The sequence below is a fragment of the Zootoca vivipara genome, chromosome 5 (genome assembly GCF_965207765.1).
Source record: "Zootoca vivipara chromosome 5, rZooViv2.hap1.1, whole genome shotgun sequence".
In the NCBI taxonomy this organism is placed as follows: domain Eukaryota; kingdom Metazoa; phylum Chordata; class Lepidosauria; order Squamata; family Lacertidae; genus Zootoca; species Zootoca vivipara.
In genome coordinates, this window is record NC_142588.1 from 90,414,407 (window position 1) to 90,427,188 (window position 12,782).

Here is a 12,782-nt window from a genome sequence, read left to right on the forward strand (position 1 = left end):
ACTTTTAGATGATGATGATGATGATGATGATGATAAAAGAAAGATTGAAAGAGAAGACAGCAGCGCCTGCCTGGCATGAAGTGGGCAGCGGGTAGAGGGGCAGAGTACCCAGCGGGGCCGGCGACCGGCAAAAGGAGGCAAAAGCCTACGGCACCCGGTATTCCCAGGCGGTCTCCCATCCAAGTACTAACCAGGCCTGACCCTGCTTAGCTTCCGAGATCAGACGAGATCGGGCGTGTTCAGGGTAGTATGGCCGTAGACGCTGCACCAACCTCCCAACCCAGCCTTTAAGCAAGAGCGCAGGGAAAGCGCCTCCCGCTCGCCCAGTATAATAAATCCTCAGGTGACGCCCACAGCCGTCACATCCAACGGCGGTTAGCCCACTCAACTTATCTCACGTGCTTCTCCCGCCACGCCAAAGGGGTGGCCTCAGGGCGGCGCAGGGCCACTGCTCCCAAATGAGCTGCGGCCGGAGCCCCTCGGCGCTCTCCAGTGGTGCAAGCACGTTTGTGGGCGGCCAGCCGTTGGCCTAGCGATTCTCGGTCTAGCTCATTTTGGGCCCTGGATGCTTTCCACATGCAGCTTTCACGTTGCGTACTTCCTGCCCATTGGTGGCTGCCTTTGAATACAATTTAACTGAACGGCTTGAGGATGCTGTCCACCTGGAGCTCTCATGTGGTGCACTTCATGTCCAGCAGTTGGCGCTCTCCAGCGGTGCAAGCACATTTGTCGGTGGTCAGCCTTTGGCCTAGCAATTCTCGGCGTAGCTCAGTTTGGGCCATGGATGCTTTCCACATGCAAGCAGGTTGGAAAGGTGCAGGTCAGAAGGAAAGCAAATTAAAAGAAAGATCGAAAGAGCTGGCATGAAATGGGCGGCAAGGGGAAGGGCAGAGTTGAAAGCGGGGCCGCCGACCGGCCAAAGGAAGCAAAAGCCTACAGCACCCGGTATTCCCAGGCGGTCTCCCATCCAAGTACTAACCAGGCCTGACCCTGCTTAGCTTCCGAGATCAGACGAGATCGGGCGCGTTCAGGGTAGTATGGCCGTAGACACTGCACCGGCCTCCCAACCCGGCCTATAAGCAAGAGCGCAGGGAAAGCGCCTCCCCCTGGGCCCTGCATGCTTTCCACATGCACCATTCACGTTGCGTAGCTCCTCTCCATTCGTGGCTGCCTTTCAATACACTTTAACTGAACGGCCTGCGGATGCTTTCCACTTGGAGCTCTCATGTAGTGCACTTCATGTCCAGCAGTTGCTGCCTCAATGATAGACTTCAGCTGAGCTGTGACTTCAAATGCTTCCAAACCGCCCTGAGCGGTGCAGGGGGCGGGGGCGGGGGCTTGCAAAAGAAAAGCAGGTTCAAAAGGTGCGAGTCAGAAGGAAAGCAATGGTGGGGGACAGGAGGCGGGCAGGTGTGGAGGACTCCCTGGTCCTGAATGGGGTAACTGTGCCCCTGAAGGACCAGGTGCGCAGACTGGGAGTCATTTTGGACTCACAGCTCTTCATGGAGGCACAGGTTAATTCTGTGTCCAGGGCGGTTGTCTACCAGCTCCATCTGGAACGCAGGCTGAGACCCTACCTGCCCGCAGACTGTCTCGCCAGAGTGGTGCATGCTCTGGTTATCTCCCGCTTGGACGACTGCAATGCGCTCTACGTGGGGCTACCTTTGAAAGTGACCCGGAAACTGCAATTAATCCAGAATGCGGCAGCTAGACTAGTGACTGGGAGTGGCCGCCGGGACCACATAACACCGGTCCTGAGAGATCTACACTGGCTGCCAGTACGTTTCTGAGCACAATTCAAAGTGTTGGTACTGCACTTTAAAGCCCTAAACGGCCTCGGTCCTGTATACTTGAAGGAGCGCCTCCACCCCCACCATTCAGCCCGGACACTGAGATCCAGCACCGAGGGCCTTCTGGCGGTTCCCTCGTTGTGAGAAGCCAAGTTGCAGGGAACCAGACAAAGGGCCTCCTCGGTAGTGGCACCCGCCCTGTGGAATGCCCTCCGAGCAGATGTCAAGGCAATAAGTAACTATTTGACTTTTAGATGATGATGATGATGATGATAAAAGAAAGATTGAAAGAGAAGACAGCAGCGCCTGCCTGGCATGAAGTGGGCGGCGGGTAGAGGGGCAGAGTGCCCAGCAGGGCCGGCGACCGGCAAAAGGAGGCAAAAGCCTACGGCACCCGGTATTCCCAGGCGGTCTCCCATCCAAGTACTAACCAGGCCTGACCCTGCTTAGCTTCCGAGATCAGACGAGATCGGGCGTGTTCAGGGTAGTATGGCCGTAGACGCTGCACCAACCTCCCAACCCAGCCTTTAAGCAAGAGCGCAGGGAAAGCGCCTCCCGCTCGCCCAGTATAATAAATCCTCAGGTGACGCCCACAGCCGTCACATCCAACGGCGGTTAGCCCACTCAACTTATCTCACGTGCTTCTCCCGCCACGCCAAAGGGGTGGCCTCAGGGCGGCGCAGGGCCACTGCTCCCAAATGAGCTGCGGCCGGAGCCCCTCGGCGCTCTCCAGTGGTGCAAGCACGTTTGTGGGCGGCCAGCCGTTGGCCTAGCGATTCTCGGTCTAGCTCATTTTGGGCCCTGGATGCTTTCCACATGCAGCTTTCACGTTGCATACTTCCTGCCCATTGGTGGCTGCCTTTGAATACAATTTAACTGAACGGCTTGAGGATGCTGTCCACCTGGAGCTCTCATGTGGTGCACTTCATGTCCAGCAGTTGGCGCTCTCCAGCGGTGCAAGCACATTTGTCGGTGGTCAGCCTTTGGCCTAGCAATTCTCGGCGTAGCTCAGTTTGGGCCATGGATGCTTTCCACATGCAAGCAGGTTGGAAAGGTGCAGGTCAGAAGGAAAGCAAATTAAAAGAAAGATCGAAAGAGCTGGCATGAAATGGGCGGCAAGGGGAAGGGCAGAGTTGAAAGCGGGGCCGCCGACCGGCCAAAGGAAGCAAAAGCCTACAGCACCCGGTATTCCCAGGCGGTCTCCCATCCAAGTACTAACCAGGCCTGACCCTGCTTAGCTTCCGAGATCAGACGAGATCGGGCGCGTTCAGGGTAGTATGGCCGTAGACACTGCACCGGCCTCCCAACCCGGCCTATAAGCAAGAGCGCAGGGAAAGCGCCTCCCCCTGGGCCCTGCATGCTTTCCACATGCACCATTCACGTTGCGTAGCTCCTCTCCATTCGTGGCTGCCTTTCAATACACTTTAACTGAACGGCCTGCGGATGCTTTCCACTTGGAGCTCTCATGTAGTGCACTTCATGTCCAGCAGTTGCTGCCTCAATGATAGACTTCAGCTGAGCTGTGACTTCAAATGCTTCCAAACCGCCCTGAGCGGTGCAGGGGGCGGGGGCTTGCAAAAGAAAAGCAGGTTCAAAAGGTGCGAGTCAGAAGGAAAGCAATGGTGGGGGACAGGAGGCGGGCAGGTGTGGAGGACTCCCTGGTCCTGAATGGGGTAACTGTGCCCCTGAAGGACCAGGTGCGCAGACTGGGAGTCATTTTGGACTCACAGCTCTTCATGGAGGCACAGGTTAATTCTGTGTCCAGGGCGGTTGTCTACCAGCTCCATCTGGAACGCAGGCTGAGACCCTACCTGCCCGCAGACTGTCTCGCCAGAGTGGTGCATGCTCTGGTTATTTCCCGCTTGGACGACTGCAATGCGCTCTACGTGGGGCTACCTTTGAAAGTGACCCGGAAACTGCAATTAATCCAGAATGCGGCAGCTAGACTAGTGACTGGGAGTGGCCGCCGGGACCACATAACACCGGTCCTGAGAGATCTACACTGGCTGCCAGTACGTTTCTGAGCACAATTCAAAGTGTTGGTACTGCACTTTAAAGCCCTAAACGGCCTCGGTCCTGTATACTTGAAGGAGCGCCTCCACCCCCACCATTCAGCCCGGACACTGAGATCCAGCACCGAGGGCCTTCTGGCGGTTCCCTCGTTGTGAGAAGCCAAGTTGCAGGGAACCAGACAAAGGGCCTCCTCAGTAGTGGCACCCGCCCTGTGGAATGCCCTCCGAGCAGATGTCAAGGCAATAAGTAACTATTTGACTTTTAGATGATGATGATGATGATGATGATGATAAAAGAAAGATTGAAAGAGAAGACAGCAGCGCCTGCCTGGCATGAAGTGGGCGGCGGGTAGAGGGGCAGAGTGCCCAGCAGGGCCGGCGACCGGCAAAAGGAGGCAAAAGCCTACGGCACCCGGTATTCCCAGGCGGTTTCCCATCCAAGTACTAACCAGGCCTGACCCTGCTTAGCTTCCGAGATCAGACAAGATCGGGCGTGTTCAGGGTAGTATGGCCGTAGACGCTGCACCAACCTCCCAACCCAGCCTTTAAGCAAGAGCGCAGGGAAAGCGCCTCCCGCTCGCCCAGTATAATAAATCCTCAGGTGACGCCCACAGCCGTCACATCCAACGGCGGTTAGCCCACTCAACTTATCTCACGTGCTTCTCCCGCCACGCCAAAGGGGTGGCCTCAGGGCGGCGCAGGGCCACTGCTCCCAAATGAGCTGCGGCCGGAGCCCCTCGGCGCTCTCCAGTGGTGCAAGCACGTTTGTGGGCGGCCAGCCGTTGGCCTAGCGATTCTCGGTCTAGCTCATTTTGGGCCCTGGATGCTTTCCACATGCAGCTTTCACGTTGCGTACTTCCTGCCCATTGGTGGCTGCCTTTGAATACAATTTAACTGAACGGCTTGAGGATGCTGTCCACCTGGAGCTCTCATGTGGTGCACTTCATGTCCAGCAGTTGGCGCTCTCCAGCGGTGCAAGCACATTTGTCGGTGGTCAGCCTTTGGCCTAGCAATTCTCGGCGTAGCTCAGTTTGGGCCATGGATGCTTTCCACATGCAAGCAGGTTGGAAAGGTGCAGGTCAGAAGGAAAGCAAATTAAAAGAAAGATCGAAAGAGCTGGCATGAAATGGGCGGCAAGGGGAAGGGCAGAGTTGAAAGCGGGGCCGCCGACCGGCCAAAGGAAGCAAAAGCCTACAGCACCCGGTATTCCCAGGCGGTCTCCCATCCAAGTACTAACCAGGCCTGACCCTGCTTAGCTTCCGAGATCAGACGAGATCGGGCGCGTTCAGGGTAGTATGGCCGTAGACACTGCACCGGCCTCCCAACCCGGCCTATAAGCAAGAGCGCAGGGAAAGCGCCTCCCCCTGGGCCCTGCATGCTTCCCACATGCACCATTCACGTTGCGTAGCTCCTCTCCATTCGTGGCTGCCTTTCAATACACTTTAACTGAACGGCCTGCGGATGCTTTCCACTTGGAGCTCTCATGTAGTGCACTTCATGTCCAGCAGTTGCTGCCTCAATGATAGACTTCAGCTGAGCTGTGACTTCAAATGCTTCCAAACCGCCCTGAGCGGTGCAGGGGGCGGGGGCGGGGGCGGGGGCTTGCAAAAGAAAAGCAGGTTCAAAAGGTGCGAGTCAGAAGGAAAGCAATGGTGGGGGACAGGAGGCGGGCAGGTGTGGAGGACTCCCTGGTCCTGAATGGGGTAACTGTGCCCCTGAAGGACCAGGTGCGCAGACTGGGAGTCATTTTGGACTCACAGCTCTTCATGGAGGCACAGGTTAATTCTGTGTCCAGGGCGGTTGTCTACCAGCTCCATCTGGAACGCAGGCTGAGACCCTACCTGCCCGCAGACTGTCTCGCCAGAGTGGTGCATGCTCTGGTTATCTCCCGCTTGGACGACTGCAATGCGCTCTACGTGGGGCTACCTTTGAAAGTGACCCGGAAACTGCAATTAATCCAGAATGCGGCAGCTAGACTAGTGACTGGGAGTGGCCGCCGGGACCACATAACACCGGTCCTGAGAGATCTACACTGGCTGCCAGTACGTTTCTGAGCACAATTCAAAGTGTTGGTACTGCACTTTAAAGCCCTAAACGGCCTCGGTCCTGTATACTTGAAGGAGCGCCTCCACCCCCACCATTCAGCCCGGACACTGAGATCCAGCACCGAGGGCCTTCTGGCGGTTCCCTCGTTGTGAGAAGCCAAGTTGCAGGGAACCAGACAAAGGGCCTCCTCGGTAGTGGCACCCGCCCTGTGGAATGCCCTCCCAGCAGATGTCAAGGCAATAAGTAACTATTTGACTTTTAGATGATGATGATGATGATTATAAAAGAAAGATCGAAAGAGAAGACAGCAGCGCCTGCCTGGCATGAAGTGGGCGGCAGGTAGAGGGGCAGAGTGCCCAGCGGGGCCGGCGACCGGCAAAAGGAGGCAAAAGCCTACGGCACCCGGTATTCCCAGGCGGTCTCCCATCCAAGTACTAACCAGGCCTGACCCTGCTTAGCTTAGACGCTGCACCAACCTCCCAACCCAGCCTTTAAGCAAGAGCGCAGGGAAAGCGCCTCCCCCTGGGCCCTGGATGCTTTCCACATACACCTTTCACTTTACGTAGCTCCTCTCCATTCGTGGCTGCCTTTCAATACACTTTAACTGAACGGCCTGCGGATGCTTTCCACTTGGAGCTCTTATGTGGTGCACTTCATGTCCTGCCGTTGCTGCCTCTTGATAGATTTCAGCTTTGAAATGGGCGGGAAGTGGATGGGCAGATTTGAAAGTTGGCCACCAACCCCTCCCCCTCGCCACAACTCCTCGCATCCAAAGGTGTTTAGCTTTTGTTCTGCTTTATCTGAGAACCACAAGCCCTTGCTTTTCTCTCAGAAGTACAGGGTATCCTGCACTCTTTCTTGCTGCATTCTTAGTTTTATCTACAGAGATATCTGCTACGAGTGCTTTGCTTTTTTCAAGTTTTATGTGTGTGCTCTAGAAATTCTGCTTTTCATAGTAAATATTTCTATTTTCTAAATTTTTGTTTTTTTGGTATTTGTATTTTAAGTTTTCTTTGTTTTTTAAAACTACAGTATCTTGAAATTTTCAAGTTATATGTATACCTTAAGTGTTCAGAGTACAGTTCAATCAGTGTAACAATAATGGTAGTTACAGGTAGGTAGCTGTGTTGGTCTGCCATAGTCAAAACAAAATTTAAAAATTCCTTCCAGTAGCACCTTAGAGACCATCTAAGTTTGTCATTAGTATGAAGACGTGTGCATGCCCATGAAAGCTCATACCAATGACAAACTTAGTTGGTCTCTAAGGTGCTACTGGAAGGAATTTTATTTTGTTTTAACCATAATGGCTCATTCTACACAAAAAGGAGGTACTAGCAGGCTCTGGATACCTTCAAATATGGTGCTATACCAGGAATCTTTATGAAGAAGAATACTGTATGGGGCGAAAGCCAGAAAAACAGTCTAATGTTGAGCAATTCTGTTCTGTAAGCAATTAATGCTTCCCAATTATTGGGGTAAAAGCAGGAAATCAATCAGTAGGATGAATGGAAATTATATAAACTGTCATTGTTGAATTGCTAGCTAGAATACTGAACAACATACAGTACAACATACTGCTGGGGGTTCCACATTCAAATACCTAATTTCAAATTAGATTGTTCTACAAATTCAGTTATGTCTGTATTGTTCTGCTTGCTTAATACTATTTTGAGCATTTGTACCCTGGTCTTCAGCCAAAAAGGCACATAGAACAGCTTGCCCATACCACATGCTTTTTTTTATAAAAAAAATCAAAACCCACCCAGCTACAAATGAAAAGGTAAAAAACATGAAAAAACAAACAAACTGAGGCACCAATTCATAAATAATAGTTCTTATAATATCCAGCTGCTATAGAAACAATTCACGAACCATAGGTGCCTATTGTAACTTTTCTTCAAGCAGACCTTTAATAGTTTAAATTATAAATGTTTATGTTATATGGATGGCATGGTTTGTCCATTTAAGACATATTCTCATGAAATACCCAACAGTGTATTAAATGTTTGCACACAATGAACTAAGGGGGCATGTGTTTCCAAAAAATATGTACAATATTAGTTTAAAGAAAGAAGTCACAGCATTGGTGGTTCAGTAGTAGAATTCTCACCTGCCACAAATTTTCAATCTATTTCAAAAATCTAGTAATCTAACTAGGGTAGGCAGGTTTGAAGGAGGCATACTATTTTGATGTTAGCTAAAACTGGGCATGGGTGTGTGTGGGGGGAAACATTGAGAATGAATGAAGTAGGATATTTTGCAGTTTTTTGTGATGAGATTTTGTTTTGTTGTTTTTATTTGTTTTTATTAAAAGTTTTTCATGGATAACAAAGGTGCATATTATGTCTCTGACTATACCATTCTTTCAATGCTCAGAAGAGCATACGTTCCAGTTGTAATGATAACTTGAGGTGAGCAGAAGAGGCCTGATTTGATTGATAAATTTATACACTTACCGAGTCAAATCACGTGGTCTAGTCTAGTGTGCTCCCACTGCCAGCCACTCCATAGTTTCTCACAGCAAGTGTTTTATTACTGAGTGATGACTCTTCCCTGTAGACATGAATAGCCAGTAGAACTGAATAATATTAGACATGATGTCAATAATATATTACATCTTACCTTTCTACTACCAACTCCTTGTCATGTGACAAAGACACATGGGAGCAGAGACAGCAAGGCAGGCTGTAACTGTCAAATCCCAACTGCTAAAGTGTAACTGCCAACTGCCATTCTAGGCTTGAGTCTCTGTTCCAGTTTTGTGCAACCTTACAGTCATGAACATCTTGCCTCTGTGTTTCTGTAACTGAGTCTGTGTTTCTGAAACTATCTTTTATGAAGAACAATGATTTAATAAAGCTTTCATTATTTAAACAAAGAACTCTGCTGAAATAATTACCACTGTGCGTCAGTTTATGGGTCCAAAATTTTATGGATGGCGAATTGCTAATGCTGGAGGATCAGGGTGCTGTTGGTGAGGACCTCGAAGGGACTGAAAGTCCAGTAATGAGGCCGCGTACCGAAGAAACAGACCCGGTGCAGCAAAGAGCAGAAGCCATGTCAGTTCAGCAACCTGCACAGTTTACTAATCTTGGCTACACTGCCCAGATGGAACACCTAAATGATAAAAACTATTTGACTTGGGCTCTCAAGGTTGAATTAGTTTTAAAACGTGATAAACTTTGGCACTGTGTGGAAACCGGTTTGGGGGCACAACCCTCTGATGAAGATCGTGAAGTAGATGATAGAGCCAGAGCGCAAATTTTATTGACTCTAGAGGAACCACAGGTTCTACACATTGCATATTTGGACTCTGCCAAACAATATTGGGATCGTCTGTGCTGGATTCACCTGTCTGACAGAGCTGGTTCAATAATTGGACTAACTAGGAGGCTGTACAGAACTGTGCTACCTGAAGGTGGATGTTTAACCACACACCTCCAGACTTTGTGCATGTTATTCCTTCAGTTGCAAAGGAGCGGTAAAAGATTTTCAGGCCTGGATCAAGTCTATATCCTGTTATCCAGTCTTCCAACAAGTTTTAATATTGTGATAGCCTCTCTTGAAAGCATGAGGCAAGAAGATTTATCGATGGCGTATGTAACAACCCGTCTACAGGAGGAATCTGAAAAGCACATGGAAAAGCTGGGTGAGAAAGCTGACTGGGGGAGTTCCAGTCGCTCTGCTTACCAGAGACCTAGATCCTCAGGAGGAGTTGGGACCAAAGAATGCTCCAGAGATCATGCCATGTTGGTGAAGAAATGTTTCCGGTGTAACAAATTTGGACACGTTAAGAAAGATTGTTGTGTGAAAATCCCAGCAAGAGCGAGTGGTTCATGTGAGACAGGAAAACAGATGCATTTTGTCTCAGCCGCCGCAAGAAAAGAACTTTTTTCCAGACAGCTACATTTTGGACTCTGGTTCTGCCAGAATAATGAACAGCCCTGACTGTTTTACAACACTCAGAAAATTACCAAAAGGCAAGGACAGCATTTGTCTTGCTGATGGAAGGCATTGCTCAATCTCAGGTATAGGTACGGTTTATCTACCATGTCTAGATGTAGAACTGAGCGATGTATTGTTTGTTGAAAAATTAGAATATTCCTTATTGTCAGTTTCATGTCTTACAAAGGTTGGTTTTGCATTTAGGTCATTAATTATACAAAAATGATGGTTTGTACTATTTACAACATTATCTAGTGATGGGATAAAGAGACATAAAACTGTAAAAAAAAGAAGTGTTAGTAACTGATCTATGTCAGGAAAATTCTAATTGTCCACATAAAAACTGCATTCATGTTCTACACAGAAAAATGGGGCATGCAAGTTTTAAATATCTGGTGAACATGCAAAAAATATGTAAAGGTTTAAAAGTTAACCAGTGCAGCACCTATCTTGATTGTGCTATTTGCAAGCAAGCAAAATCAAAGTTGCAACCAATACCAGGTAGGAGTGATAGAATTTCTACACACGTTTTGCAACTTGTTCATTCTGATTTAATTGGTCCTTTTTCAGAGAGTGAGGGAGGATCTCGATATGTTGATTATTGTGGATGATAAAACAAGATATTCATAGCTATATTTATTGAGAAACAAATCAGAATGTGCTGATGTTTTTAAGTCATGGAAGGTATGGGCAGAAAAACGGTTTCAAAGGTCAGTCATTCAACTCCAAACCGACAAAGGAGGCGAATATTTAAGTAATCATTTCCAGGAATGGCTTAAACGCCATGGAATAATGCATCGCCTCACATGTGCAAATAGTCCCTGGCAAAATGGAGTTTCAGAGAGAAGATTGGGTATTATACAAATCGTATAAAAAGGCTTGCTAACTGATGCTGGACTGCAAAATAATGCAAAGCTTTGGGGAGAAGCTCTTCTGACTGCAATTTTTTTAGTGAATCGTACTTTCACTACTGTATACTGTCTCCCTGCTTATTTAACTTATATGCAGAATTCATCATGAAAAAGGCTGGACTAGATGAATCCCAAACTGGAATTAAGATTGCCGGAAGAAATATCAACAACCTCAGATATGCAGATGACACAACCTTGATGGCAGAAAGTGTGGAGGAATTAAAAAACCTTTTAATGAGGGTGAAAGAGGAGAGCGCAAAATGTGGTCTGAAGCTCAACATCAAAAAAACCAAGATCATGGCCACTGGTCCCATCACCTCCTGGCAAATAGAAGGGGAAGAAATGGAGGCAGTGAGAGATTTTACTTTCTTGGGCTCCTTGATCACTGCAGATGGTGACAGCAGCCACGAAATTAAAAGACGCCTGCTTCTTGGGAGAAAAGCAATGACAAACCTAGACAGCATCTTAAAAAGCAGAGACATCACCTTGCCTACAAAGGTCCGTATGGTTAAAGCTATGGTTTTCCCAGTAGTGATGTATGGAAGTGAGAGCTGGACCATAAAGAAGGCTGATCGCCGAATAATTGATGCTTTTGAATTATGGTGCTGGAGGAGACTCTTGAGAGTCCCATGGACTGCAAGAAGATCAAACCTATCCATTCTGAAGGAAATCAGCCCTGAGTGCTCACTGGAAGGACAGATCGTGAAGCTGAGGCTCCAATACTTTGGCCACCTCATGAGAAGAGAAGAATCCTTGGAAAAGACCGATGTTGGGAAAGATTGAGGGCACTAGGAGAAGGGGATGACAGAGGACGAGATGGTTGGACAGTGTTCTCGAAGCTACGAACATGAGTTTGACCAAACTGCAGGAGGCAGTGGAAGACAGGAGTGCCTGGCGTGCTCTGGTCCATGGGGTCACAAAGAGTCGGACACGACTAAATGACTAAACAACAACAACAGCTTTCACTACTGCCACGGGGGATATTCCCTACAAAATGCTTTTTGGGAAGGAACCAGATTATGCAGGTTTACATGTTTGGGGGAGTTGGGCTTTTGTTTATATCCCCAAGTCTGTGAGACACAATGGTGAGCCTAAAACCAGAAAGCTACGTTTCATTGGCTATCAAGGCTATTCTAGCAGACATTATCATTTTGCTTTGGGAAATGGCCGAGTAATCATTTCACAAAATGCTGAATTTGCTGAACAGGATAGGTGTTCATGCCAATCCTAGTATTTTAGTTCCTCTATCGGTTCTATCACAGAAGCATCTCAGGCAGCCAACTATTGAGGAAAGGTTAGAAAGTGGGGAAAATTTACTCTCAGAAACTGACACTTTGCAAAGTGCCACAAGCAGTGATTCAGAGGAACAACAAAATAATGAACTAGAGGAGCAACAAGAAGAGGGGGAAAGTCCAGTGATTATTCCTAGGAGGTCTACAAGGACTACCAATTCTAGCAACCATGTTTCTTTCTGAAGCCTTAGCTGTGCCAGATTAGCTTCAGTAATTCAAGGAAAATAGACCTCCACATAAATTTTTCAGAGCAATCTTTGCATTTTTATTCAATAGTAGATACTACAGTACAGTACTGTACTGGGTTAAATGGAGGCCTGCTCCCAAGTAAGCTTAAACAAGACAGCAGCCTGTGAGTGGCAACTGGGAAAAGGCAGGTAACCCTGGCTGGCAGTTTGGGGTGGAATGGGGAGTTTGCCAGTGGGACTCATTATCTGAATCTAGGCCTCTGAGCAAAACTTAGCTGAATACAAGTACATTTAATTTCCAACTGTGCAATCTAATGTGCATTTACAGCACAATGAGTAGTTGGATTCAATATTTATAATCCAGCACATATTTGAATTGCATGCGTATAATCTTGTAACCGTACCCACAACCAGGCACATTTGAACTGCATTGCAGCATGTGGGGCACATTGAGGCTCCCACCCCTCTTCCTTTTGCTTGACTTCTGACTGAAGGCGTTTCTCACATACAAATCGTAACCCATAAACTGAGAATTAAAGCAAGGCATGCACCCTTCAGTTATCACCGCATACTTAGGCTTACAGATCAATACATTTAG

The 12,782-nt window shown here is 48.4% G+C and overlaps 6 non-coding genes across 6 annotated transcripts; all 6 read right to left on the reverse strand.

Annotated features, from left to right (window-relative positions):
* Nucleotides 1-142: 142 nt before the first annotated feature.
* On the reverse strand, nt 143-261 carry LOC132592203 (5S ribosomal RNA). The gene has a single exon (XR_009557676.1). It is a non-coding gene; the product is annotated as a 5S ribosomal RNA (ribosomal RNA).
* A 669-nt stretch (nt 262-930) lies between these two features.
* On the reverse strand, nt 931-1,049 carry LOC132592224 (5S ribosomal RNA). The gene has a single exon (XR_009557697.1). It is a non-coding gene; the product is annotated as a 5S ribosomal RNA (ribosomal RNA).
* A 1,123-nt stretch (nt 1,050-2,172) lies between these two features.
* Nucleotides 2,173-2,291, reverse strand: LOC132592202 (5S ribosomal RNA). The gene has a single exon (XR_009557675.1). It is a non-coding gene; the product is annotated as a 5S ribosomal RNA (ribosomal RNA).
* Nucleotides 2,292-2,960: 669 nt separating this feature from the next.
* Nucleotides 2,961-3,079, reverse strand: LOC132592214 (5S ribosomal RNA). The gene has a single exon (XR_009557687.1). It is a non-coding gene; the product is annotated as a 5S ribosomal RNA (ribosomal RNA).
* Nucleotides 3,080-4,202: 1,123 nt separating this feature from the next.
* Nucleotides 4,203-4,321, reverse strand: LOC132592201 (5S ribosomal RNA). Its single transcript, XR_009557674.2, has one exon. It is a non-coding gene; the product is annotated as a 5S ribosomal RNA (ribosomal RNA).
* A 669-nt stretch (nt 4,322-4,990) lies between these two features.
* LOC132592204 (5S ribosomal RNA) lies at nt 4,991-5,109 on the reverse strand. The gene has a single exon (XR_009557677.1). It is a non-coding gene; the product is annotated as a 5S ribosomal RNA (ribosomal RNA).
* Between the last annotated feature and the right edge of the window lie 7,673 nt (nt 5,110-12,782).